At 38.4% G+C, this 24,560-nt stretch overlaps 38 non-coding genes across 38 annotated transcripts; all 38 read right to left on the reverse strand.

Moving 5' to 3' along the window:
• Positions 1 to 568: 568 nt before the first annotated feature.
• On the reverse strand, positions 569 to 641 carry TRNAR-CCU (transfer RNA arginine (anticodon CCU)). Its single transcript has one exon. It is a non-coding gene; the product is annotated as a tRNA-Arg (tRNA).
• Positions 642 to 1,600: 959 nt separating this feature from the next.
• On the reverse strand, positions 1,601 to 1,673 carry TRNAR-CCU (transfer RNA arginine (anticodon CCU)). Its single transcript has one exon. It is a non-coding gene; the product is annotated as a tRNA-Arg (tRNA).
• Positions 1,674 to 1,922: 249 nt separating this feature from the next.
• Positions 1,923 to 2,015, reverse strand: TRNAI-UAU (transfer RNA isoleucine (anticodon UAU)). The gene is given in 2 exon segments: positions 1,923 to 1,958; positions 1,978 to 2,015. It is a non-coding gene; the product is annotated as a tRNA-Ile (tRNA).
• Positions 2,016 to 2,632: 617 nt separating this feature from the next.
• TRNAR-CCU (transfer RNA arginine (anticodon CCU)) lies at positions 2,633 to 2,705 on the reverse strand. Its single transcript has one exon. It is a non-coding gene; the product is annotated as a tRNA-Arg (tRNA).
• Positions 2,706 to 2,954: 249 nt separating this feature from the next.
• TRNAI-UAU (transfer RNA isoleucine (anticodon UAU)) lies at positions 2,955 to 3,047 on the reverse strand. Its single transcript is given in 2 exon segments — positions 2,955 to 2,990; positions 3,010 to 3,047. It is a non-coding gene; the product is annotated as a tRNA-Ile (tRNA).
• A 615-nt stretch (positions 3,048 to 3,662) lies between these two features.
• TRNAR-CCU (transfer RNA arginine (anticodon CCU)) lies at positions 3,663 to 3,735 on the reverse strand. Its single transcript has one exon. It is a non-coding gene; the product is annotated as a tRNA-Arg (tRNA).
• A 249-nt stretch (positions 3,736 to 3,984) lies between these two features.
• TRNAI-UAU (transfer RNA isoleucine (anticodon UAU)) lies at positions 3,985 to 4,077 on the reverse strand. Its single transcript is given in 2 exon segments — positions 3,985 to 4,020; positions 4,040 to 4,077. It is a non-coding gene; the product is annotated as a tRNA-Ile (tRNA).
• A 616-nt stretch (positions 4,078 to 4,693) lies between these two features.
• On the reverse strand, positions 4,694 to 4,766 carry TRNAR-CCU (transfer RNA arginine (anticodon CCU)). The gene has a single exon. It is a non-coding gene; the product is annotated as a tRNA-Arg (tRNA).
• Positions 4,767 to 5,015: 249 nt separating this feature from the next.
• TRNAI-UAU (transfer RNA isoleucine (anticodon UAU)) lies at positions 5,016 to 5,108 on the reverse strand. The gene is given in 2 exon segments: positions 5,016 to 5,051; positions 5,071 to 5,108. It is a non-coding gene; the product is annotated as a tRNA-Ile (tRNA).
• Positions 5,109 to 5,724: 616 nt separating this feature from the next.
• On the reverse strand, positions 5,725 to 5,797 carry TRNAR-CCU (transfer RNA arginine (anticodon CCU)). The gene has a single exon. It is a non-coding gene; the product is annotated as a tRNA-Arg (tRNA).
• A 249-nt stretch (positions 5,798 to 6,046) lies between these two features.
• Positions 6,047 to 6,139, reverse strand: TRNAI-UAU (transfer RNA isoleucine (anticodon UAU)). Its single transcript is given in 2 exon segments — positions 6,047 to 6,082; positions 6,102 to 6,139. It is a non-coding gene; the product is annotated as a tRNA-Ile (tRNA).
• A 615-nt stretch (positions 6,140 to 6,754) lies between these two features.
• On the reverse strand, positions 6,755 to 6,827 carry TRNAR-CCU (transfer RNA arginine (anticodon CCU)). Its single transcript has one exon. It is a non-coding gene; the product is annotated as a tRNA-Arg (tRNA).
• Positions 6,828 to 7,076: 249 nt separating this feature from the next.
• TRNAI-UAU (transfer RNA isoleucine (anticodon UAU)) lies at positions 7,077 to 7,169 on the reverse strand. The gene is given in 2 exon segments: positions 7,077 to 7,112; positions 7,132 to 7,169. It is a non-coding gene; the product is annotated as a tRNA-Ile (tRNA).
• Positions 7,170 to 7,785: 616 nt separating this feature from the next.
• On the reverse strand, positions 7,786 to 7,858 carry TRNAR-CCU (transfer RNA arginine (anticodon CCU)). The gene has a single exon. It is a non-coding gene; the product is annotated as a tRNA-Arg (tRNA).
• A 249-nt stretch (positions 7,859 to 8,107) lies between these two features.
• On the reverse strand, positions 8,108 to 8,200 carry TRNAI-UAU (transfer RNA isoleucine (anticodon UAU)). The gene is given in 2 exon segments: positions 8,108 to 8,143; positions 8,163 to 8,200. It is a non-coding gene; the product is annotated as a tRNA-Ile (tRNA).
• A 616-nt stretch (positions 8,201 to 8,816) lies between these two features.
• On the reverse strand, positions 8,817 to 8,889 carry TRNAR-CCU (transfer RNA arginine (anticodon CCU)). Its single transcript has one exon. It is a non-coding gene; the product is annotated as a tRNA-Arg (tRNA).
• A 249-nt stretch (positions 8,890 to 9,138) lies between these two features.
• On the reverse strand, positions 9,139 to 9,231 carry TRNAI-UAU (transfer RNA isoleucine (anticodon UAU)). Its single transcript is given in 2 exon segments — positions 9,139 to 9,174; positions 9,194 to 9,231. It is a non-coding gene; the product is annotated as a tRNA-Ile (tRNA).
• Positions 9,232 to 10,169: 938 nt separating this feature from the next.
• Positions 10,170 to 10,262, reverse strand: TRNAI-UAU (transfer RNA isoleucine (anticodon UAU)). Its single transcript is given in 2 exon segments — positions 10,170 to 10,205; positions 10,225 to 10,262. It is a non-coding gene; the product is annotated as a tRNA-Ile (tRNA).
• A 2,675-nt stretch (positions 10,263 to 12,937) lies between these two features.
• On the reverse strand, positions 12,938 to 13,010 carry TRNAR-CCU (transfer RNA arginine (anticodon CCU)). The gene has a single exon. It is a non-coding gene; the product is annotated as a tRNA-Arg (tRNA).
• A 249-nt stretch (positions 13,011 to 13,259) lies between these two features.
• Positions 13,260 to 13,352, reverse strand: TRNAI-UAU (transfer RNA isoleucine (anticodon UAU)). Its single transcript is given in 2 exon segments — positions 13,260 to 13,295; positions 13,315 to 13,352. It is a non-coding gene; the product is annotated as a tRNA-Ile (tRNA).
• A 1,646-nt stretch (positions 13,353 to 14,998) lies between these two features.
• TRNAR-CCU (transfer RNA arginine (anticodon CCU)) lies at positions 14,999 to 15,071 on the reverse strand. Its single transcript has one exon. It is a non-coding gene; the product is annotated as a tRNA-Arg (tRNA).
• Positions 15,072 to 15,320: 249 nt separating this feature from the next.
• Positions 15,321 to 15,413, reverse strand: TRNAI-UAU (transfer RNA isoleucine (anticodon UAU)). The gene is given in 2 exon segments: positions 15,321 to 15,356; positions 15,376 to 15,413. It is a non-coding gene; the product is annotated as a tRNA-Ile (tRNA).
• A 616-nt stretch (positions 15,414 to 16,029) lies between these two features.
• TRNAR-CCU (transfer RNA arginine (anticodon CCU)) lies at positions 16,030 to 16,102 on the reverse strand. Its single transcript has one exon. It is a non-coding gene; the product is annotated as a tRNA-Arg (tRNA).
• A 249-nt stretch (positions 16,103 to 16,351) lies between these two features.
• TRNAI-UAU (transfer RNA isoleucine (anticodon UAU)) lies at positions 16,352 to 16,444 on the reverse strand. Its single transcript is given in 2 exon segments — positions 16,352 to 16,387; positions 16,407 to 16,444. It is a non-coding gene; the product is annotated as a tRNA-Ile (tRNA).
• A 615-nt stretch (positions 16,445 to 17,059) lies between these two features.
• Positions 17,060 to 17,132, reverse strand: TRNAR-CCU (transfer RNA arginine (anticodon CCU)). The gene has a single exon. It is a non-coding gene; the product is annotated as a tRNA-Arg (tRNA).
• A 249-nt stretch (positions 17,133 to 17,381) lies between these two features.
• Positions 17,382 to 17,474, reverse strand: TRNAI-UAU (transfer RNA isoleucine (anticodon UAU)). Its single transcript is given in 2 exon segments — positions 17,382 to 17,417; positions 17,437 to 17,474. It is a non-coding gene; the product is annotated as a tRNA-Ile (tRNA).
• A 616-nt stretch (positions 17,475 to 18,090) lies between these two features.
• On the reverse strand, positions 18,091 to 18,163 carry TRNAR-CCU (transfer RNA arginine (anticodon CCU)). Its single transcript has one exon. It is a non-coding gene; the product is annotated as a tRNA-Arg (tRNA).
• Positions 18,164 to 18,412: 249 nt separating this feature from the next.
• Positions 18,413 to 18,505, reverse strand: TRNAI-UAU (transfer RNA isoleucine (anticodon UAU)). The gene is given in 2 exon segments: positions 18,413 to 18,448; positions 18,468 to 18,505. It is a non-coding gene; the product is annotated as a tRNA-Ile (tRNA).
• A 615-nt stretch (positions 18,506 to 19,120) lies between these two features.
• On the reverse strand, positions 19,121 to 19,193 carry TRNAR-CCU (transfer RNA arginine (anticodon CCU)). The gene has a single exon. It is a non-coding gene; the product is annotated as a tRNA-Arg (tRNA).
• Positions 19,194 to 19,442: 249 nt separating this feature from the next.
• TRNAI-UAU (transfer RNA isoleucine (anticodon UAU)) lies at positions 19,443 to 19,535 on the reverse strand. The gene is given in 2 exon segments: positions 19,443 to 19,478; positions 19,498 to 19,535. It is a non-coding gene; the product is annotated as a tRNA-Ile (tRNA).
• Positions 19,536 to 20,151: 616 nt separating this feature from the next.
• On the reverse strand, positions 20,152 to 20,224 carry TRNAR-CCU (transfer RNA arginine (anticodon CCU)). Its single transcript has one exon. It is a non-coding gene; the product is annotated as a tRNA-Arg (tRNA).
• A 249-nt stretch (positions 20,225 to 20,473) lies between these two features.
• On the reverse strand, positions 20,474 to 20,566 carry TRNAI-UAU (transfer RNA isoleucine (anticodon UAU)). The gene is given in 2 exon segments: positions 20,474 to 20,509; positions 20,529 to 20,566. It is a non-coding gene; the product is annotated as a tRNA-Ile (tRNA).
• A 616-nt stretch (positions 20,567 to 21,182) lies between these two features.
• On the reverse strand, positions 21,183 to 21,255 carry TRNAR-CCU (transfer RNA arginine (anticodon CCU)). Its single transcript has one exon. It is a non-coding gene; the product is annotated as a tRNA-Arg (tRNA).
• Positions 21,256 to 21,504: 249 nt separating this feature from the next.
• On the reverse strand, positions 21,505 to 21,597 carry TRNAI-UAU (transfer RNA isoleucine (anticodon UAU)). The gene is given in 2 exon segments: positions 21,505 to 21,540; positions 21,560 to 21,597. It is a non-coding gene; the product is annotated as a tRNA-Ile (tRNA).
• Positions 21,598 to 22,213: 616 nt separating this feature from the next.
• TRNAR-CCU (transfer RNA arginine (anticodon CCU)) lies at positions 22,214 to 22,286 on the reverse strand. The gene has a single exon. It is a non-coding gene; the product is annotated as a tRNA-Arg (tRNA).
• Positions 22,287 to 22,535: 249 nt separating this feature from the next.
• Positions 22,536 to 22,628, reverse strand: TRNAI-UAU (transfer RNA isoleucine (anticodon UAU)). Its single transcript is given in 2 exon segments — positions 22,536 to 22,571; positions 22,591 to 22,628. It is a non-coding gene; the product is annotated as a tRNA-Ile (tRNA).
• Positions 22,629 to 23,244: 616 nt separating this feature from the next.
• On the reverse strand, positions 23,245 to 23,317 carry TRNAR-CCU (transfer RNA arginine (anticodon CCU)). The gene has a single exon. It is a non-coding gene; the product is annotated as a tRNA-Arg (tRNA).
• Positions 23,318 to 24,275: 958 nt separating this feature from the next.
• On the reverse strand, positions 24,276 to 24,348 carry TRNAR-CCU (transfer RNA arginine (anticodon CCU)). The gene has a single exon. It is a non-coding gene; the product is annotated as a tRNA-Arg (tRNA).
• Between the last annotated feature and the right edge of the window lie 212 nt (positions 24,349 to 24,560).

The raw sequence follows: 24,560 nt of genomic DNA on the forward strand, positions 1-24,560 counted from the left end.
AGTAAACTATGGGAATGTTTGAAGTTAGGAGGCTCTTATAGTATTATACTTCAAGTCATGCATTTCCATTTTTTTTAATAAAATGAAGTCATACTCTGTACTTTGCTAGCAGGTTTTTTGTTGAAACTGAAATTCCAAATTTTCTCATGGTGTTATACGTTTACTAAGAATTTTGAACTCTAAATGTGTACCAATTAACAGAAGAATATCATCGTGTTTTATTAAATCAAAAGTCGCTATGCTTGCTAATCATTCAGTTGAAAACTTTTCTGTATCTGGATTGTTGTTCACTGTGAATGTGTTTGTGTTGCGGCATAAATGAATAGTAAATGAGTGTATTTTGATTTGACTGTAGAACGGAAATGACTGACCCTTTCAAAGCAGTGGAAATGCATGGCGATTCTTGGGACTTAAAGTTGTCATTGTATGTTTAATGTGCTATCAGAATTCCCAAGATCTTTTGAACAAGCAAAAGGGACCATTAAGAAATGAAGAAGACGGTTGAGCACTTTAAATCTGGAAGTAGAATAGAGCATGTGTGTGTGCTTTGGTAATCAACAGCCTCAAACACCCCAGATGGGACTCGAACCCACAATCCCTGGCTTAGGAGGCCAGTGCCTTATCCATTAGGCCACTGGGGCTGAACGAGATATAGCTGAGCACTTAGTTTTTTTTTCTTTTCCAAACAAATCAGTTACTACAATTTGATTTCTAAGAAATGTTCTTGTTTGCAAACTGCAAACTATCTGAAAAACATGGGTGCAGAAGCCAGAAGACATGAAAGCAAAAGAACTAGGCACGTTTCCCCAATGATCATGTTTTGATGCGATGGTGAACCATGAGAGACTTTCTTAGGCAATTGACAAAAATGGATGAAAAGAGGAAAACAATGCTCCAGGTGAGGCTCGAACTCACAACCTCGGCATTGCTCAACAGTTACTGCTTTAAAAGTACCGCGCGCTGACCGATTGCGCCACTGGAGCTCTGCTTGGTGTCTGGAAGCTTGCCTTTTTTGCGTCTGTTTCCGAAACCAGTAAACTATGGGAATGTTTGAAGTTAGGAGGCTCTTATAGTATTATACTTCAAGTCATGCATTTCCATTTTTTTTAATAAAATGAAGTCATACTCTGTACTGTGCTAGCAGGTTTTTTGTTGAAACTGAAATTCCAAATTTTCTCATGGTGTTATACGTTTACTAAGAATTTTGAACTCTAAATGTGTACCAATTAACAGAAGAATATCATCGTGTTTTATTAAATCAAAAGTCGCTATGCTTGCTAATCATTCAGTTGAAAACTTTTCTGTATCTGGATTGTTGTTCACTGTGAATGTGTTTGTGTTGCGGCATAAATGAATAGTAAATGAGTGTATTTTGATTTGACTGTAGAACGGAAATGACTGACCCTTTCAAAGCAGTGGAAATGCATGGCGATTCTTGGGACTTAAAGTTGTCATTGTATGTTTAATGTGCTATCAGAATTCCCAAGATCTTTTGAACAAGCAAAAGGGACCATTAAGAAATGAAGAAGACGGTTGAGCACTTTAAATCTGGAAGTAGAATGGAGCATGTGTGTGTGCTTTGGTAATCAACAGCCTCAAACACCCCAGATGGGACTCGAACCCACAATCCCTGGCTTAGGAGGCCAGTGCCTTATCCATTAGGCCACTGGGGCTGAACGAGATATAGCTGAGCACTTAGTTTTTTTTTCTTTTCCAAACAAATCAGTTACTACAATTTGATTTCTAAGAAATGTTCTTGTTTGCAAACTGCAAACTATCTGAAAAACATGGGTGCAGAAGCCAGAAGACATGAAAGCAAAAGAACTAGGCACGTTTCCCCAATGATCATGTTTTGATGCGATGGTGAACCATGAGAGACTTTCTTTGGCAATTGACAAAAATGGATGAAAAGAGGAAAACAATGCTCCAGGTGAGGCTCGAACTCACAACCTCGGCATTGCTCAACAGTTACTGCTTTATAAGTACCGCGCGCTGACCGATTGCGCCACTGGAGCTCTGATTGGTGTCTGGAAGCTTGCCTTTTTTGCGTCTGTTTCCGAAACCAGTAAACTATGGGAATGTTTGAAGTTAGGAGGCTCTTATAGTATTATACTTCAAGTCATGCATTTCCATTTTTTTTAATAAAATGAAGTCATACTCTCTACTTTGCTAGCAGGTTTTTTGTTGAAACTGAAATTCCAAATGTTCTCATGGTGTTATACGTTTACTAAGAATTTTGAACTCTAAATGTGTACCAATTAACAGAAGAATATCATCGTGTTTTATTAAATCAAAAGTCGCTATGCTTGCTAATCATTCAGTTGAAAACTTTTCTGTATCTGGATTGTTGTTCACTGTGAATGTGTTTGTGTTGCGGCATAAATGAATAGTAAATGAGTGTATTTTGATTTGACTGTAGAACGGAAATGACTGACCCTTTCAAAGCAGTGGAAATGCATGGCGATTCTTGGGACTTAAAGTTTTCATTGTATGTTTAATGTGCTATCAGAATTCCCAAGATCTTTTGAACAAGCATATGGGACCATTAAGAAATGAAGAAGATGGTTGAGCACTTTAAATCTGGAAGTAAAAAAGAGCATGTGTGTGTGCTTTGGTAATCAACAGCCTCAAACACTCCAGATGGGACTCGAACCCACAATCCCTGGCTTAGGAGGCCAGTGCCTTATCCATTAGGCCACTGGGGCTGAACGAGATAGAGTTGAGCACTTAGTTTTTTTTTCTTTTCCAAACAAATCAGTTACTACAATTTGATTTCTAAGAAATGTTCTTGTTTGCAAACTGCAAACTATCTGAAAAACATGGGTGCAGAAGCCAGAAGACATGAAAGCAAAAGAACTAGGCACGTTTCCCCAATGATCATGTTTTGATGCGATGGTGAACCATGAGAGACTTTCTTTGGCAATTGACAAAAATGGATGAAAAGAGGAAAACAATGCTCCAGGTGAGGCTCGAACTCACAACCTCGGCATTGCTCAACAGTTACTGCTTTATAAGTACCGCGCGCTGACCGATTGCGCCACTGGAGCTCTGCTTGGTGTCTGGAAGCTTGCCTTTTTTGCGTCTGTTTCCGAAACCAGTAAACTATGGGAATGTTTGAAGTTAGGAGGCTCTTATAGTATTATACTTCAAGTCATGCATTTCCATTTTTTTATAAAATGAAGTCATACTCTCTACTTTGCTAGCAGGTTTTTTGTTGAAACTGAAATTCCAAATGTTCTCATGGTGTTATACGTTTACTAAGAATTTTGAACTCTAAATGTGTACCAATTAACAGAAGAATATCATCGTGTTTTATTAAATCAAAAGTCGCTATGCTTGCTAATCATTCAGTTGAAAACTTTTCTGTATCTGGATTGTTGTTCACTGTGAATGTGTTTGTGTTGCGGCATAAATGAATAGTAAATGAGTGTATTTTGATTTGACTGTATAACGGAAATGACTGACCCTTTCAAAGCAGTGGAAATGCATGGTGATTCTTGGGACTTAAAGTTTTCATTGTATGTTTAATGTGCTATCAGAATTCCCAAGATCTTTTGAACAAGCATATGGGACCATTAAGAAATGAAGAAGACGGTTGAGCACTTTAAATCTGGAAGTAAAATAGAGCATGTGTGTGTGCTTTGGTAATCAACAGGCTCAAACACCCCAGATGGGACTCGAACCCACAATCCCTGGCTTAGGAGGCCAGTGCCTTATCCATTAGGCCACTGGGGCTGAACGAGATATAGCTGAGCACTTAGTTTTTTTTTCTTTTCCAAACAAATCAGTTACTACAATTTGATTTCTAAGAAATGTTCTTGTTTGCAAACTGCAAACTATCTGAAAAACATGGGTGCAGAAGCCAGAAGACATGAAAGCAAAAGAACTAGGCACGTTTCCCCAATGATCATGTTTTGATGCGATGGTGAACCATGAGAGACTTTCTTTGGCAATTGACAAAAATGGATGAAAAGAGGAAAACAATACTCCAGGTGAGGCTCGAACTCACAACCTCGGCATTGCTCAACAGTTACTGCTTTATAAGTACCGCGCGCTGACCGATTGCGCCACTGGAGCTCTGCTTGGTGTCTGGAAGCTTGCCTTTTTTGTGTCTGTTTCCAAAACCAGTAAACTATGGGAATGTTTGAAGTTAGGAGGCTCTTATAGTATTATACTTCAAGTCATGCATTTCCATTTTTTTTATAAAATGAAGTCATACTCTCTACTTTGCTAGCAGGTTTTTTGTTGAAACTGAAATTCCAAATGTTCTCATGGTGTTATACGTTTACTAAGAATTTTGAACTCTAAATGTGTACCAATTAACAGAAGAATATCATCGTGTTTTATTAAATCAAAAGTCGCTATGCTTGCTAATCATTCAGTTGAAAACTTTTCTGTATCTGGATTGTAGTTCACTGTGAATGTGTTTGTGTTGCGGCATAAATGAATAGTAAATGAGTGTATTTTGATTTGACTGTATAACGGAAATGACTGACCCTTTCAAAGCAGTGGAAATGCATGGCGATTCTTGGGACTTAAAGTTGTCATTGCATGTTTAATGTGCTATCAGAATTCCCAAGATCTTTTGAACAAGCATATGGGACCATTAAGAAATGAAGAAGATGGTTGAGCACTTTAAATCTGGAAGTAAAAAAGAGCATGTGTGTGTGCTTTGGTAATCAACAGCCTCAAACACTCCAGATGGGACTCGAACCCACAATCCCTGGCTTAGGAGGCCAGTGCCTTATCCATTAGGCCACTGGGGCTGAACGAGATATAGTTGAGCACTTAGTTTTTTTTTCTTTTCCAAACAAATCAGTTACTACAATTTGATTTCTAAGAAATGTTCTTGTTTGCAAACTGCAAACTATCTGAAAAACATGGGTGCAGAAGCCAGAAGACATGAAAGCAAAAGAACTAGGCACGTTTCCCCAATGATCATGTTTTGATGCGATGGTGAACCATGAGAGACTTTCTTTGGCAATTGACAAAAATGGATGAAAAGAGGAAAACAATGCTCCAGGTGAGGCTCGAACTCACAACCTCGGCATTGCTCAACAGTTACTGCTTTATAAGTACCGCGCGCTGACCGATTGCGCCACTGGAGCTCTGCTTGGTGTCTGGAAGCTTGCCTTTTTTGCGTCTGTTTCCGAAACCAGTAAACTATGGGAATGTTTGAAGTTAGGAGGCTCTTATAGTATTATACTTCAAGTCATGCATTTCCATTTTTTTTATAAAATGAAGTCATACTCTCTACTTTGCTAGCAGGTTTTTTGTTGAAACTGAAATTCCAAATGTTCTCATGGTGTTATACGTTTACTAAGAATTTTGAACTCTAAATGTGTACCAATTAACAGAAGAATATCATCGTGTTTTATTAAATCAAAAGTCGCTATGCTTGCTAATCATTCAGTTGAAAACTTTTCTGTATCTGGATTGTTGTTCACTGTGAATGTGTTTGTGTTGCGGCATAAATGAATAGTAAATGAGTGTATTTTGATTTGACTGTATAACGGAAATGACTGACCCTTTCAAAGCAGTGGAAATGCATGGCGATTCTTGGGACTTAAAGTTGTCATTGTATGTTTAATGTGCTATCAGAATTCCCAAGATCTTTTGAACAAGCATATGGGACCATTAAGAAATGAAGAAGATGGTTGAGCACTTTAAATCTGGAAGTAAAATAGAGCATGTGTGTGTGCTTTGGTAATCAACAGCCTCAAACACCCCAGATGGGACTCGAACCCACAATCCCTGGCTTAGGAGGCCAGTGCCTTATCCATTAGGCCACTGGGGCTGAACGAGATATAGCTGAGCACTTAGTTTTTTTTTCTTTTCCAAACAAATCAGTTACTACAATTTGATTTCTAAGAAATGTTCTTGTTTGCAAACTGCAAACTATCTGAAAAACATGGGTGCAGAAGCCAGAAGACATGAAAGCAAAAGAACTAGGCACGTTTCCCCAATGATCATGTTTTGATGCGATGGTGAACCATGAAAGACTTTCTTTGGCAATTGACAAAAATGGATGAAAAGAGGAAAACAATGCTCCAGGTGAGGCTCGAACTCACAACCTCGGCATTGCTCAACAGTTACTGCTTTATAAGTACCGCGCGCTGACCGATTGCGCCACTGGAGCTCTGCTTGGTGTCTGGAAGCTTGCCTTTTTTGCATCCGTTTCAGAAACCAGTAAACTATGGGAATGTTTGAAGTTAGGAGGCTCTTATAGTATTATACTTCAAGTCATGCATTTCCATTTTTTTATAAAATGAAGTCATACTCTCTACTTTGCTAGCAGGTTTTTTGTTGAAACTGAAATTCCAAATGTTCTCATGGTGTTATACGTTTACTAAGAATTTTGAACTTTAAATGTGTACCAATTAACAGAAGAATATCATCGTGTTTTATTAAATCAAAAGTCGCTATGCTTGCTAATCATTCAGTTGAAAACTTTTCTGTATCTGGATTGTTGTTCACTGTGAATGTGTTTGTGTTGCGGCATAAATGAATAGTAAATGAGTGTATTTTGATTTGACTGTATAACGGAAATGACTGACCCTTTCAAAGCAGTGGAAATGCATGGCGATTCTTGGGACTTAAAGTTGTCATTGTATGTTTAATGTGCTATCAGAATTCCCAAGATCTTTTGAACAAGCATATGGGACCATTAAGAAATGAAGAAGACGGTTGAGCACTTTAAATCTGGAAGTAAAATAGAGCATGTGTGTGTGCTTTGGTAATCAACAGCATCAAACACCCCAGATGGGACTTGAACCCACAATCCCTGGCTTAGGAGGTCAGTGCCTTATCCATTAGGCCACTGGGGCTGAATGAGAAATAGCTGAGCACTTAGTTTTTTTTTCTTTTCCAAACAAATCAGTTACTACAATTTGATTTCTAAGAAATGTTCTTGTTTGCAAACTGCAAACTATCTGAAAAACATGGGTGCAGAAGCCAGAAGACATGAAAGCAAAAGAACTAGGCACGTTTCCCCAATGATCATGTTTTGATGCGATGGTGAACCATGAGAGACTTTCTTTGGCAATTGACAAAAATGGATGAAAAGAGGAAAACAATGCTCCAGGTGAGGGTTGAACTCACAACCTCGGCATTGCTCAACAGTTACTGCTTTATAAGTACCGCGCGCTGACCGATTGCGCCACTGGAGCTCTGTTTGGTGTCTGGAAGCTTGCCTTTTTTGCGTCTGTTTCCGAAACCAGTAAACTATGGGAATGTTTGAAGTTAGGAGGCTCTTATAGTATTATACTTCAAGTCATGCATTTCCATTTTTTTAATAAAATGAAGTCATACTCTCTACTTTGCTAGCAGGTTTTTTGTTGAAACTGAAATTCCAAATGTTCTCATGGTGTTATACGTTTACTAACAATTTTGAACTCTAAATGTGTACCAATTAACAGAAGAATATCATCGTGTTTTATTAAATCAAAAGTCGATATGCTTGCTAATCATTCAGTTGAAAACTTTTCTGTATCTGGATTGTTGTTCACTGTGAATGTGTTTGTGTTGTGGCATAAATGAATAGTAAATGAGTGTATTTTGATTTGACTGTATAACGGAAATGACTGACCCTTTCAAAGCAGTGGAAATGCATGGCGATTCTTGGGACTTAAAGTTTTCATTGTATGTTTAATGTGCTATCAGAATTCCCAAGATCTTTTGAACAAGCATATGGGACCATTAACAAATGAAGAAGACGGTTGAGCACTTTAAATCTGGAAGTAAAATAGAGCATGTGTGTGTGCTTTGGTAATCAACAGCCTCAAACACCCCAGATGGGATTCGAACCCACAATCCCTGGCTTAGGAGGCCAGTGCCTTATCCATTAGGCCACTGGGGCTGAACAAGATATAGCTGAGCACTTAGTTTTTTTTTCTTTTCCAAACAAATCAGTTACTACAATTTGATTTCTAAGAAATGTTCTTGTTTGCAAACTGCAAACTATCTGAAAAACATGGGTGCAGAAGCCAGAAGACATGAAAGCAAAAGAACTAGGCACGTTTCCCCAATGATCATGTTTTGATGCGATGGTGAACCATGAGAGACTTTCTTTGGCAATTGACAAAAATGGATGAAAAGAGGAAAACAATGCTCCAGGTGAGGCTCGAACTCACAACCTCGGCATTGCTCAACAGTTACTGCTTTATAAGTACCGCGCGCTGACCGATTGCGCCACTGGAGCTCTGTTTGGTGTCTGGAAGCTTGCCTTTTTTGCGTCTGTTTCCGAAACCAGTAAACTATGGGAATGTTTGAAGTTAGGAGGCTCTTATAGTATTATACTTCAAGTCATGCATTTCCATTTTTTTAATAAAATGAAGTCATACTCTCTACTTTGCTAGCAGGTTTTTTGTTGAAACTGAAATTCCAAATGTTCTCATGGTGTTATACGTTTACTAACAATTTTGAACTCTAAATGTGTACCAATTAACAGAAGAATATCATCGTGTTTTATTAAATCAAAAGTCGCTATGCTTGCTAATCATTCAGTTGAAAACTTTTCTGTATCTGGATTGTTGTTCACTGTGAATGTGTTTGTGTTGTGGCATAAATGAATAGTAAATGAGTGTATTTTGATTTGACTGTATAACGGAAATGACTGACCCTTTCAAAGCAGTGGAAATGCATGGCGATTCTTGGGACTTAAAGTTTTCATTGTATGTTTAATGTGCTATCAGAATTCCCAAGATCTTTTGAACAAGCATATGGGACCATTAACAAATGAAGAAGACGGTTGAGCACTTTAAATCTGGAAGTAAAATAGAGCATGTGTGTGTGCTTTGGTAATCAACAGCCTCAAACACCCCAGATGGGACTCGAACCCACAATCCCTGGCTTAGGAGGCCAGTGCCTTATCCATTAGGCCACTGGGGCTGAACAAGATATAGCTGAGCACTTAGTTTTTTTTTCTTTTCCAAACAAATCAGTTACTACAATTTGATTTCTAAGAAATGTTCTTGTTTGCAAACTGCAAACTATCTGAAAAACATGGGTGCAGAAGCCAGAAGACATGAAAGCAAAAGAACTAGGCACGTTTCCCCAATGATCATGTTTTGATGCGATGGTGAACCATGAGAGACTTTCTTTGGCAATTGACAAAAATGGATGAAAAGAGGAAAACAATGCTCCAGGTGAGGCTCGAACTCACAACCTCGGCATTGCTCAACAGTTACTGCTTTATAAGTACCGCGCGCTGACCGATTGCGCCACTGGAGCTCTGCTTGGTGTCTGGAAGCTTGCCTTTTTTGCGTCTGTTTCCGAAACCAGTAAACTATGGGAATGTTTGAAGTTAGGAGGCTCTTATAGTATTATACTTCAAGTCATGCATTTCCATTTTTTTAATAAAATGAAGTCATACTCTCTACTTTGCTAGCAGGTTTTTTGTTGAAACTGAAATTCCAAATGTTCTCATGGTGTTATACGTTTACTAAGAATTTTGAACTCTAAATGTGTACCAATTAACAGAAGAATATCATCGTGTTTTATTAAATCAAAAGTCGCTATGCTTGCTAATCATTCAGTTGAAAACTTTTCTGTATCTGGATTGTTGTTCACTGTGAATGTGTTTGTGTTGCGGCATAAAGGAATAGTAAATGAGTGTATTTTGATTTGACTGTATAACGGAAATGACTGACCCTTTCAAAGCAGTGGAAATGCATGGCGATTCTTGGGACTTAAAGTTGTCATTGTATGTTTAATGTGCTATCAGAATTCCCAAGATCTTTTGAACAAGCATATGGGACCATTAAGAAATGAAGAAGACGGTTGAGCACTTTAAATCTGGAAGTAAAATAGAGCATGTGTGTGTGCTTTGGTAATCAACAGCCGCAAACACACCAGATGGGACTCGAACCCACAATCCCTGGCTTAGGAGGCCAGTGCCTTATCCATTAGGCCACTGGGGCTGAACGAGATATAGCTGAGCACTTAGTTTTTTTTTCTTTTCCAAACAAATCAGTTACTACAATTTGATTTCTAAGAAATGTTCTTGTTTGCAAACTGCAAACTATCTGAAAAACATGGGTGCAGAAGCCAGAAGACATGAAAGCAAAAGAACTAGGCACGTTTCCCCAATGATCATGTTTTGATGCGATGGTGAACCATGAGAGACTTTCTTTGGCAATTGACAAAAATGGATGAAAAGAGGAAAACAATGCTCCAGGTGAGGCTCGAACTCACAACCTCGGCATTGCTCAACAGTTACTGCTTTATAAGTACCGCACGCTGACCGATTGCGCCACTGGAGCTCTGCTTGGTGTCTGGAAGCTTGCCTTTTTTGCGTCTGTTTCCGAAACCAGTAAACTATGGGAATGTTTGAAGTTAGGAGGCTCTTATAGTATTATACTTCAAGTCATGCATTTCCATTTTTTTAATAAAATGAAGTCATACTCTCTACTTTGCTAGCAGGTTTTTAGTTGAAACTGAAATTCCAAATGTTCTCATGGTGTTATACGTTTACTAAGAATTTTGAACTCTAAATGTGTACCAGTTAACAGAAGAATGTCATCGTGTTTTATTAAATCAAAAGTCGCTATGCTTGCTAATCATTCAGTTGAAAACTTTTCTGTATCTGGATTGTTGTTCACTGTGAATGTGTTTGTGTTGCGGCATAAATGAATAGTAAATGAGTGTATTTTGATTTGACTGTATAACGGAAATGACTGACCCTTTCAAAGCAGTGGAAATGCATGGCGATTCTTGGGACTTAAAGTTTTCATTGTATGTTTAATGTGCTATCAGAATTCCCAAGATCTTTTGAACAAGCATATGGGACCATTAAGAAATGAAGAAGATGGTTGAGCACTTTAAATCTGGAAGTAAAAAAGAGCATGTGTGTGTGCTTTGGTAATCAAAAGCCTCAAACACTCCAGATGGGACTCGAACCCACAATCCCTGGCTTAGGAGGCAGTGCCTTATCCATTAGGCCACTGGGGCTGAACGAGATATAGCTGAGCACTTAGTTTTTTTTTCTTTTCCAAACAAATCAGTTACTACAATTTGATTTCTAAGAAATGTTCTTGTTTGCAAACTGTAAACTATCTGAAAAACATGGGTGCAGAAGCCAGAAGACATGAAAGCAAAAGAACTAGGCACGTTTCCCCAATGATCATGTTTTGATGCGATGGTGAACCATGAGAGACTTTCTTTGGCAATTGACAAAAATGGATGAAAAGAGGAAAACAATGCTCCAGGTGAGGCTCGAACTCACAACCTCGGCATTGCTCAACAGTTACTGCTTTATAAGTACCGCGCGATGACCGATTGCGCCACTGGAGCTCTGCTTGGTGTCTGGAAGCTTGCCTTTTTTGTGTCTGTTTCCGAAACCAGTAAACTATGGGAATGTTTGAAGTTAGGAGGCTCTTATAGTATTATACTTCAAGTCATGCATTTCCATTTTTTTATAAAATGAAGTCATACTCTCTACTTTGCTAGCAGGTTTTTTGTTGAAACTGAAATTCCAAATGTTCTCATGGTGTTATACGTTTACTAAGAATTTTGAACTCTAAATGTGTACCAATTAACAGAAGAATATCATCGTGTTTTATTAAATCAAAAGTCGCTATGCTTGCTAATCATTCAGTTGAAAACTTTTCTGTATCTGGATTGTTGTTCACTGTGAATGTGTTTGTGTTGCAGCATAAATAAATAGTAAATGAGTGTATTTTGATTTGACTGTATAATGGAAATGACTGACCCTTTCAAAGCAGTGGAAATGCATGGCGATTCTTGGGACTTAAAGTTGTCATTGTATGTTTAATGTGCTATCAGAATTCCCAAGATCTTTTGAACAAGCATATGGGACCATTAAGAAATGAAGAAGATGGTTGAGCACTTTAAATCTGGAAGTAAAATAGAGCATGTGTGTGTGCTTTGGTAATCAACAGCCTCAAACACCCCAGATGGGACCCAAACCCACAATCCCTGGCTTAGGAGGCCAGTGCCTTATCCATTAGGCCATTGGGGCTGAACGAGATATAGCCGAGCACTTAGTTTTTTTTTCTTTTCCAAACAAATCAGTTACTACAATTTGATTTCTAAGAAATGTTCTTGTTTGCAAACTGCAAACTACCTAAAAAACATGGGTGCAGAAGCCAGAAGACATGAAAGCAAAAGAACTAGGCACGTTTCCCCAATGATCATGTTTTGATGCGATGGTGAACCATGAGAGACTTTCTTTGGCAATTGACAAAAATGGATGAAAAGAGGAAAACAATGCTCCAGGTGAGGCTCGAACTCACAACCTCGGCATTGCTCAACAGTTACTGCTTTATAAGTACCGCGCGCTGAACGATTGCGCCACTGGAGCTCTGCTTGGTGTCTGGAAGCTTGCCTTTTTTGCGTCTGTTTCCGAAACCAGTAAACTATGGGAATGTTTGAAGTTAGGAGGCTCTTATAGTATTATACTTCAAGTCATGCATTTCCATTTTTTTATAAAATGAAGTCATACTCTCTACTTTGCTAGCAGGTTTTTTGTTGAAACTGAAATTCCAAATGTTCTCATGGTGTTATACGTTTACTAAGAATTTTGAACTCTAAATGTTTACCAATTAACAGAAGAATATCATCGTGTTTTATTAAATCAAAAGTCGCTATGCTTGCTAATCATTCAGTTGAAAACTTTTCTGTATCTGGATTGTTGTTCACTGTGAATGTGTTTGTGTTGCGGCATAAATGAATAGTAAATGAGTGTATTTTGATTTGACTGTATAACGGAAATGACTGACCCTTTCAAAGCAGTGGAAATGCATGGCGATTCTTGGGACTTAAAGTTTTCATTGTATGTTTAATGTGCTATCAGAATTCCCAAGATCGTTTGAACAAGCATATGGGACCATTAAGAAATGAAGAAGACGGTTGAGAACTTTAAATCTGGAAGTAAAACAGAGCATGTGTGTGTGCTTTGGTAATCAACAGCCTCAAACACCCCAGATGGGACTCGAACCCACAATCCCTGGCTTAGGAGGCCAGTGCCTTATCCATTAGGCCACTGGGGCTGAACAAGATATAGCTGAGCACTTAGTTTTTTTTTCTTTTCCAAACAAATCAGTTACTACAATTTGATTTCTAAGAAATGTTCTTGTTTGCAAACTGCAAACTATCTGAAAAACATGGGTGCAGAAGCCAGAAGACATGAAAGCAAAAGAACTAGGCACGTTTCCCCAATGATCATGTTTTGATGCGATGGTGAACCATGAGAGACTTTCTTTGGCAATTGACAAAAATGGATGAAAAGAGGAAAACAATGCTCCAGGTGAGGCTCGAACTCACAACCTCGGCATTGCTCAACAGTTACTGCTTTATAAGTACCGCGCGCTGACCGATTGCGCCACTGGAGCTCTGCTTGGTGTCTGGAAGCTTGCCTTTTTTGCGTCTGTTTCCGAAACCAGTACACTATGGGAATGTTTGAAGTTAGGAGGCTCTTATAGTATTATACTTCAAGTCATGCATTTCCATTTTTTTAATAAAATGAAGTCATACTCTCTACTTTGCTAGCAGGTTTTTTGTTGAAACTGAAATTCCAAATGTTCTCATGGTGTTATACGTTTACTAACAATTTTGAACTCTAAATGTGTACCAATTAACAGAAGAATATCATCGTGTTTTATTAAATCAAAAGTCGCTATGCTTGCTAATCATTCAGTTGAAAACTTTTCTGTATCTGGATTGTTGTTCACTGTGAATGTGTTTGTGTTGCGGCATAAATGAATAGTAAATGAGTGTATTTTGATTTGACTGTATAACGGAAATGACTGACCCTTTCAAAGCAGTGGAAATGCATGGCGATTCTTGGGACTTAAAGTTGTCATTGTATGTTTAATGTGCTATCAGAATTCCCAAGATCTTTTGAACAAGCATATGGGACCATTAAGAAATGAAGAAGATGGTTGAGCACTTTAAATCTGGAAGTAAAATAGAGCATGTGTGTGTGCTTTGGTAATCAAAATCCTCAAACACCCCACATGGGACCCGAACCCACAATCCCTGGCTTAGGAGGCCAGTGCCTTATCCATTAGGCCACTGGGGCTGAACGAGAAATAGCTGAGCACTTAGTTTTTTTTCTTTTTCAAACAAATCAGTTACTACAATTTGATTTCTAAGAAATGTTCTTGTTTGCAAACTGCAAACTATCTGAAAAACATGGGTGCAGAAGCCAGAAGACATGAAAGCAAAAGAACTAGGCACGTTTCCCCAATGATCATGTTTTGATGCGATGGTGAACCATGAGAGACTTTCTTTGGCAATTGACAAAAATGGATGAAAAGAGGAAAACAATGCTCCAGGTGAGGCTCGAACTCACAACCTCGGCATTGATCAACAGTTACTGCTTTATAAGTACCGCACGCTGACCGATTGCACCACTGGAGCTCTGCTTGGTGTCTGGAAGCTTGCCTTTTTTGCGTCTGTTTCCGAAACCAGTAAACTATGGGAATGTTTGAAGTTAGGAGGCTCTTATAGTATTATACTTCAAGTCATGCATTTCCATTTTTTTTATAAAATGAAGTCATACTCTCTACTTTGCTAGCAGGTTTTTTGTTGAAACTGAAATTCCAAATGTTCTCATGGTGTTATACGTTTACTAAGAATTTTGAACTCTAAATGTGTACCAATTAACAGAAGAATATCATAGTGTTTTATTAAATCAAAAGTCGCTATGCTTGCTAATCATTCAGTTGAAAACTTTTCTGTATCTGGATTGTTGTTCACTGTGAATGTGTTTGTGTTGCGGCATAAATGAATAGTAAATGAGTGTATTTTGATTTGACTGTATAACGGAAATGACTGACCCTTTCAAAGCAGTGGAAATGCATGGCGATTCTTGGGACTTAAAGTTTTCATTGTATGTTTAATGTGCTATCAGAATTCCCAAGATCTTTTGAACAAGCATATGGGACCATTAAGAAATGAAGAAGACGGTTGAGCACTTTAAATCTGGAAGTAAAATAGAGCATGTGTGTGTGCTTTGGTAATCAACAGGCTCAAACACCCCAGATGGGACTCGAACCCACAATCCCTGGCTTAGGAGGCCAGTGCCTTATCCATTAGGCCACTGGGGCTGAACGAGATATAGCTGAGCACTTAGTTTTTTTTTCTTTTCCAAACAAATCAGTTACTACAATTTGATTTCTAAGAAATGTTCTTGTTTGCAAACTGCAAACTATCTGAAAAACATGGGTGCAGAAGCCAGAAGACATGAAAGCAAAAGAACTAGGCACGTTTCCCCAATGATCATGTTTTGATGCGATGGTGAACCATGAGAGACTTTCTTTGGCAATTGACAAAAATGGATGAAAAGAGGAAAACAATACTCCAGGTGAGGCTCGAACTCACAACCTCGGCATTGCTCAACAGTTACTGCTTTATAAGTACCGCGCGCTGACCGATTGCGCCACTGGAGCTCTGCTTGGTGTCTGGAAGCTTGCCTTTTTTGTGTCTGTTTCCAAAACCAGTAAACTATGGGAATGTTTGAAGTTAGGAGGCTCTTATAGTATTATACTTCAAGTCATGCATTTCCATTTTTTTTATAAAATGAAGTCATACTCTCTACTTTGCTAGCAGGTTTTTTGTTGAAACTGAAATTCCAAATGTTCTCATGGTGTTATTCGTTTACTAAGAATTTTGAACTCTAAATGTGTACCAATTAACAGAAGAATATCATCGTGTTTTATTAAATCAAAAGTCGCTATGCTTGCTAATCATTCAGTTGAAAACTTTTCTGTATCTGGATTGTAGTTCACTGTGAATGTGTTTGTGTTGCGGCATAAATGAATAGTAAATGAGTGTATTTTGATTTGACTGTATAACGGAAATGACTGACCCTTTCAAAGCAGTGGAAATGCATGGCGATTCTTGGGACTTAAAGTTGTCATTGCATGTTTAATGTGCTATCAGAATTCCCAAGATCTTTTGAACAAGCATATGGGACCATTAAGAAATGAAGAAGATGGTTGAGCACTTTAAATCTGGAAGTAAAAAAGAGCATGTGTGTGTGCTTTGGTAATCAACAGCCTCAAACACTCCAGATGGGACTCGAACCCACAATCCCTGGCTTAGGAGGCCAGTGCCTTATCCATTAGGCCACTGGGGCTGAACGAGATATAGTTGAGCACTTAGTTTTTTTTTCTTTTCCAAACAAATCAGTTACTACAATTTGATTTCTAAGAAATGTTCTTGTTTGCAAACTGCAAACTATCTGAAAAACATGGGTGCAGAAGCCAGAAGACATGAAAGCAAAAGAACTAGGCACGTTTCCCCAATGATCATGTTTTGATGCGATGGTGAACCATGAGAGACTTTCTTTGGCAATTGACAAAAATGGATGAAAAGAGGAAAACAATGCTCCAGGTGAGGCTCGAACTCACAACCTCGGCATTGCTCAACAGTTACTGCTTTATAAGTACCGCGCGCTGACCGATTGCGCCACTGGAGCTCTGCTTGGTGTCTGGAAGCTTGCCTTTTTTGCGTCTGTTTTCGAAACCAGTAAACTATGGGAATGTTTGAAGTTAGGAGGCTCTTATAGTATTATACTTCAAGTCATGCATTTCCATTTTTTTATAAAATGAAGTCATACTCTCTACTTTGCTAGCAGGTTTTTTGTTGAAACTGAAATTCCAAATGTTCTCATGGTGTTATACGTTTACTAAGAATTTTGAACTCTAAATGTGTACCAATTAACAGAAGAATATCATCGTGTTTTATTAAATCAAAAGTCGCTATGCTTGCTAATCATTCAGTTGAAAACTTTTCTGTATCTGGATTGTTGTTCACTGTGAATGTGTTTGTGTTGCGGCATAAATGAATAGTAAATGAGTGTATTTTGATTTGACTGTATAACGGAAATGACTGACCCTTTCAAAGCAGTGGAAATGCATGGCGATTCTTGGGACTTAAAGTTTTCATTGTATGTTTAATGTGCTTTCAGAATTCCCAAGATCTTTTGAACAAGCATATGGGACCATTAAGAAATGAAGAAGACGGTTGAGCACTTTAAATCTGAAAGTAAAATAGAGCATGTGTGTGTGCTTTGGTAATCAACAGGCTCAAACACCCCAGATGGGACTCGAACCCACAATCCCTGGCTTAGGAGGCCAGTGCCTTATCCATTAGGCCACTGGGGCTGAACGAGATATTGCTGAGCACTTAGTTTTTTTTTCTTTTCCAAACAAATCAGTTACTACAATTTGATTTCTAAGAAATGTTCTTGTTTGCAAACTGCAAACTATCTGAAAAACATGGGTGCAGAAGCCAGAAGACATGAAAGCAAAAGAACTAGGCACGTTTCCCCAATGATCATGTTTTGATGCGATGGTGAACCATGAGAGACTTTCTTTGGCAATTGACAAAAATGGATGAAAAGAGGAAAACAATACTCCAGGTGAGGCTCGAACTCACAACCTCGGCATTGCTCAACAGTTACTGCTTTATAAGTACCGCGCGCTGACCGATTGCGCCACTGGAGCTCTGCTTGGTGTCTGGAAGCTTGCCTTTTTTGTGTCTGTTTCCAAAACCAGTAAACTATGGGAATGTTTGAAGTTAGGAGGCTCTTATAGTATTATACTTCAAGTCATGCATTTCCATTTTTTTTATAAAATGAAGTCATACTCTCTACTTTGCTAGCAGGTTTTTTGTTGAAACTGAAATTCCAAATGTTCTCATGGTGTTATACGTTTACTAAGAATTTTGAACTCTAAATGTGTACCAATTAACAGAAGAATATCATCGTGTTTTATTAAATCAAAAGTCGCTATGCTTGCTAATCATTCAGTTGAAAACTTTTCTGTATCTGGATTGTAGTTCACTGTGAATGTGTTTGTGTTGCGGCATAAATGAATAGTAAATGAGTGTATTTTGATTTGACTGTATAACGGAAATGACTGACCCTTTCAAAGCAGTGGAAATGCATGGCGATTCTTGGGACTTAAAGTTGTCATTGCATGTTTAATGTGCTATCAGAATTCCCAAGATCTTTTGAACAAGCATATGGGACCATTAAGAAATGAAGAAGATGGTTGAGCACTTTAAATCTGGAAGTAAAAAAGAGCATGTGTGTGTGCTTTGGTAATCAACAGCCTCAAACACTCCAGATGGGACTCGAACCCACAATCCCTGGCTTAGGAGGCCAGTGCCTTATCCATTAGGCCACTGGGGCTGAACGAGATATAGCTGAGCACTTAGTTTTTTTTTCTTTTCCAAACAAATCAGTTACTACAATTTGATTTCTAAGAAATGTTCTTGTTTGCAAACTGCAAACTATCTGAAAAACATGGGTGCAGAAGCCAGAAGACATGAAAGCAAAAGAACTAGGCACGTTTCCCCAATGATCATGTTTTGATGCGATGGTGAACCATGAAAGACTTTCTTTGGCAATTGACAAAAATGGATGAAAAGAGGAAAACAATGCTCCAGGTGAGGCTCGAACTCACAACCTCGGCATTGCTCAACAGTTACTGCTTTATAAGTACCGCGCGCTGACCGATTGCGCCACTGGAGCTCTGCTTGGTGTCTGGAAGCTTGCCTTTTTTGCATCCGTTTCAGAAACCAGTAAACTATGGGAATGTTTGAAGTTAGGAGGCTCTTATAGTATTATACTTCAAGTCATGCATTTCCATTTTTTTATAAAATGAAGTCATACTCTCTACTTTGCTAGCAGGTTTTTTGTTGAAACTGAAATTCCAAATGTTCTCATGGTGTTATACGTTTACTAAGAATTTTGAACTTTAAATGTGTACCAATTAACAGAAGAATATCATCGTGTTTTATTAAATCAAAAGTCGCTATGCTTGCTAATCATTCAGTTGAAAATTTTTCTGTATCTGGATTGTTGTTCACTGTGAATGTGTTTGTGTTGCGGCATAAATGAATAGTAAATGAGTGTATTTTGATTTGACTGTATAACGGAAATGACTGACCCTTTCAAAGCAGTGGAAATGCATGGCGATTCTTGGGACTTAAAGTTGTCATTGTATGTTTAATGTGCTATCAGAATTCCCAAGATCTTTTGAACAAGCATATGGGACCATTAAGAAATGAAGAAGACGGTTGAGCACTTTAAATCTGGAAGTAAAATAGAGCATGTGTGTGTGCTTTGGTAATCAACAGCCTCAAACACCCCAGATGGGACTCGAACCCACAATCCCTGGCTTAGGAGGCCAGTGCCTTATCCATTAGGCCACTGGGGCTGAACAAGATATAGCTGAGCACTTAGTTTTTTTTTCTTTTCCAAACAAATCAGTTACTACAATTTGATTTCTAAGAAATGTTCTTGTTTGCAAACTGCAAACTATCTGAAAAACATGGGTGCAGAAGCCAGAAGACATGAAAGCAAAAGAACTAGGCACGTTTCCCCAATGATCATGTTTTGATGCGATGGTGAACCATGAGAGACTTTCTTTGGCAATTGACAAAAATGGATGAAAAGAGGAAAACAATGCTCCAGGTGAGGCTCGAACTCACAACCTCGGCATTGCTCAACAGTTACTGCTTTATAAGTACCGCGCGCTGACCGATTGCGCCACTGGAGCTCTGTTTGGTGTCTGGAAGCTTGCCTTTTTTGCGTCTGTTTCCGAAACCAGTAAACTATGGGAATGTTTGAAGTTAGGAGGCTCTTATAGTATTATACTTCAAGTCATGCATTTCCATTTTTTTTATAAAATGAAGTCATACTCTCTACTTTGCTAGCAGGTTTTTTGTTGAAACTGAAATTCCAAATGTTCTCATGGTGTTATACGTTTACTAACAATTTTGAACTCTAAATGTGTACCAATTAACAGAAGAATATCATCGTGTTTTATTAAATCAAAAGTCGCTATGCTTGCTAATCATTCAGTTGAAAACTTTTCTGTATCTGGATTGTTGTTCACTGTGAATGTGTTTGTGTTGTGGCATAAATGAATAGTAAATGAGTGTATTTTGATTTGACTGTATAACGGAAATGACTGACCCTTTCAAAGCAGTGGAAATGCATGGCGATTCTTGGGACTTAAAGTTTTCATTGTATGTTTAATGTGCTATCAGAATTCCCAAGATCTTTTGAACAAGCATATGGGACCATTAACAAATGAAGAAGACGGTTGAGCACTTTAAATCTGGAAGTAAAATAGAGCATGTGTGTGTGCTTTGGTAATCAACAGCCTCAAACACCCCAGATGGGACTCGAACCCACAATCCCTGGCTTAGGAGGCCAGTGCCTTATCCATTAGGCCACTGGGGCTGAACAAGATATAGCTGAGCACTTAGTTTTTTTTTCTTTTCCAAACAAATCAGTTACTACAATTTGATTTCTAAGAAATGTTCTTGTTTGCAAACTGCAAACTATCTGAAAAACATGGGTGCAGAAGCCAGAAGACATGAAAGCAAAAGAACTAGGCACGTTTCCCCAATGATCATGTTTTGATGCGATGGTGAACCATGAGAGACTTTCTTTGGCAATTGACAAAAATGGATGAAAAGAGGAAAACAATGCTCCAGGTGAGGCTCGAACTCACAACCTCGGCATTGCTCAACAGTTACTGCTTTATAAGTACCGCGCGCTGACCGATTGCGCCACTGGAGCTCTGCTTGGTGTCTGGAAGCTTGCCTTTTTTGCGTCTGTTTCCGAAACCAGTAAACTATGGGAATGTTTGAAGTTAGGAGGCTCTTATAGTATTATACTTCAAGTCATGCATTTCCATTTTTTTTATAAAATGAAGTCATACTCTCTACTTTGCTAGCAGGTTTTTTGTTGAAACTGAAATTCCAAATGTTCTCATGGTGTTATACGTTTACTAAGAATTTTGAACTCTAAATGTGTACCAATTAACAGAAGAATATCATAGTGTTTTATTAAATCAAAAGTCGCTATGCTTGCTAATCATTCAGTTGAAAACTTTTCTGTATCTGGATTGTTGTTCACTGTGAATGTGTTTGTGTTGCGGCATAAATGAATAGTAAATGAGTGTATTTTGATTTGACTGTATAACGGAAATGACTGACCCTTTCAAAGCAGTGGAAATGCATGGCGATTCTTGGGACTTAAAGTTTTCATTGTATGTTTAATGTCCTATCAGAATTCCCAAGATCTTTTTAACAAGCATATGGGACCATTAAGAAATGAAGAAGACGGTTGAGCACTTTAAACCTGGAAGTAAAATAGAGCATGTGTGTGTGCTTTGGTAATCAACAGCCTCAAACACCCCAGATGGGACTCGAACCCACAATCCCTGGCTTAGGAGGCCAGTGCCTTATCCATTAGGCCACTGGGGCTGAACGAGATATGGCTGAGCACTTAGTTTTTTTTTCTTTTCCAAACAAATCAGTTACTACAATTTGATTTCTAAGAAATGTTCTTGTTTGCAAACTGCAAACTATCTGAAAAACATGGGTGCAGAAGCCAGAAGACATGAAAGCAAAAGAACTAGGCACGTTTCCCCAATGATCATGTTTTGATGCGATGGTGAACCATGAGAGACTTTCTTTGGCAATTGACAAAAATGGATGAAAAGAGGAAAACAATGCTCCAGGTGAGGCTCGAACTCACAACCTCGGCATTGCTCAACAGTTACTGCTTTATAAGTACCGCGCGCTGACCGATTGCGCCACTGGAGCTCTGCTTGGTGTCTGGAAGCTTGCCTTTTTTGCATCTGTTTCCGAAACCAGTAAACTATGGGAATGTTTGAAGTTAGGAGGCTCCTATAGTATTATACTTCAAGTCATGCATTTCCATTTTTTTTATAAAATGAAGTCATACTCTCTACTTTGCTAGCAGGTTTTTTGTTGAAACTGAAATTCCAAATGTTCTCATGGTGTTATACGTTTACTAAGAATTTTGAACTCTAAATGTGTACCAATTAACAGAAGAATATCATCGTGTTTTATTAAATCAAAAGTCGCTATGCTTGCTAATCATTCAGTTGAAAACTTTTCTGTATCTGGATTGTTGTTCACTGTGAATGTGTTTGTGTTGCGGCATAAATGAATAGTAAATGAGTGTATTTTGATTTGACTGTATAACGGAAATGACTGACCCTTTCAAAGCAGTGGAAATGCATGGCGATTCTTGGGACTTAAAGTTGTCATTGTATGTTTAATGTGCTATCAGAATTCCCAAGATCTTTTGAACAAGCAAATGGGACCATTAAGAAATGAAGAAGACGGTTGAGCACTTTAAATCTGGAAGTAAAATAGAGCATGTGTGTGTGCTTTGGTAATCAACAGCCTCAAACACCCCAGATGGGACTCAAACCCACAATCCCTGGCTTAGGAGGCCAGTGCCTTATCCATTAGGCCACTGGGGCTGAACAAGATATAGCTGAGCACTTAGTTTTTTTTTCTTTTTCAAACAAATCAGTTACTACAATTTGATTTCTAAGAAATGTTCTTGTTTGCAAACTGCAAACTATCTGAAAAACATGGGTGCAGAAGCCAGAAGACATGAAAGCAAAAGAACTAGGCACGTTTCCCCAATGATCATGTTTTGATGCGATGGTGAACCATGAGAGACTTTCTTTGGCAATTGACAAAAATGGATGAAAAGAGGAAAACAACGCTCCAGGTGAGGCTCGAACTCACAACCTCGGCATTGCTCAACAGTTACTGCTTTATAAGTACCGCGCGCTGACCGATTGCGCCACTGGAGCTCTGCTTGGTGTCTGGAAGCTTGCCTTTTTTGCGTCTGTTTCCGAAACCAGTAAACTATGGGAATGTTTGAAGTTAGGAGGCTCTTATAGTATTATACTTCAAGTCATGCATTTCCATTTTTTTTATAAAATGAAGTCATACTCTCAACTTTGCTAGCAGGTTTTTTGTTGAAACTGAAATTCCAAATGTTCTCATGGTGTTATACGTTTACTAAGAATTTTGAACTCTAAATGTGTACCAATTAACAGAAGAATATCATCGTGTTTTATTAAATCAAAAGTAGCTATGCTTGCTAATCATTCAGTTGAAAACTTTTCTGTATCTGGATTGTTGTTCACTGTGAATGTGTTTGTGTTGCGGCATAAATGAATAGTAAATGAGTGTATTTTGATTTGACTGTATAACGGAAATGACTGACCCTTTCAAAGCAGTGGAAATGCATGGCGATTCTTGGGACTTAAAGTTTTCATTGTATGTTTAATGTGCTATCAGAATTCCCAAGATCTTTTGAACAAGCATATGGGACCATTAAGAAATGAAGAAAACGGTTGAGCACTTTAAATCTGGAAGTAAAATAGAGCATGTGTGTGTGCTTTGGTAATCAACAGCCTCAAACACCCCAGATGGGACTCGAACCCACAATCCCTGGCTTAGGAGGCCAGTGCCTTATCCATTAGGCCACTGGGGCTGAACGAGATATAGCTGAGCACTTAGTTTTTTTTTCTTTTCCAAACAAATCAGTTACTACAATTTGATTTCTAAGAAATGTTCTTGTTTGCAAACTGCAAACTATCTGAAAAACATGGGTGCAGAAGCCAGAAGACATGAAAGCAAAAGAACTAGGCACGTTTCCCCAATGATCATGTTTTGATGCGATGGTGAACCATGAGAGACTTTCTTTGGCAATTGACAAAAATGGATGAAAAGTGGAAAACAATGCTCCAGGTGAGGCTTGAACTCACAACCTCGGCATTGCTCAACAGTTACTGCTTTATAAGCACCGCGCGCTGACCGATTGCGCCACTGGAGCTCTGCTTGGTGTCTGGAAGCTTGCCTTTTTTGCATCTGTTTCCAAAACCAGTAAACTATGGGAATGTTTGAAGTTAGGAGGCTCTTATAGTATTATACTTCAAGTCATGCATTTCCATTTTTTTTATAAAATGAAGTCATACTCTCTACTTTGCTAGCAGGTTTTTTGTTGAAACTGAAATTCCAAATGTTCTCATGGTGTTATACGTTTACTAAGAATTTTGAACTCTAAATGTGTACCAATTAACAGAAGAATATCATCGTGTTTTATTAAATCAAAAGTCGCTATGCTTGCTAATCATTCAGTTGAAAACTTTTCTGTATCTGGATTGTTGTTCACTGTGAATGTGTTTGTGTTGCGGCATAAATGAATAGTAAATGAGTGTATTTTGATTTGACTGTATAACGGAAATGACTGACCCTTTCAAAGCAGTGGAAATGCATGGCGATTCTTGGGACTTAAAGTTGTCATTGTATGTTTAATGTGCTATCAGAATTCCCAAGATCTTTTGAACAAGCATATGGGACCATTAAGAAATGAAGAAGATGGTTGAGCACTTTAAATCTGGAAGTAAAATAGAACATGTGTGTGTGCTTTGGTAATCAACAGCCTCAAACACCCCAGATGGGACTCGAACCCACAATCCCTGGCTTAGGAGGCCAGTGCCTTATCCATTAGGCCACTGGGGCTGAACGAGATATAGCTGAGCACTTAGTTTTTTTTTCTTTTCCAAACAAATCAGTTACTACAATTTGATTTCTAAGAAATGTTCTTGTTTGCAAACTGCAAACTATCTGAAAAACATGGGTGCAGAAGCCAGAAGACATGAAAGCAAAAGAACTAGGCACGTTTCCCCAATGATCATGTTTTGATGCGATGGTGAACCATGAGAGACTTTCTT

This window comes from Engystomops pustulosus, chromosome 4 (assembly GCF_040894005.1).
Source record: "Engystomops pustulosus chromosome 4, aEngPut4.maternal, whole genome shotgun sequence".
Taxonomy (NCBI): Eukaryota; Metazoa; Chordata; class Amphibia; order Anura; family Leptodactylidae; genus Engystomops; species Engystomops pustulosus.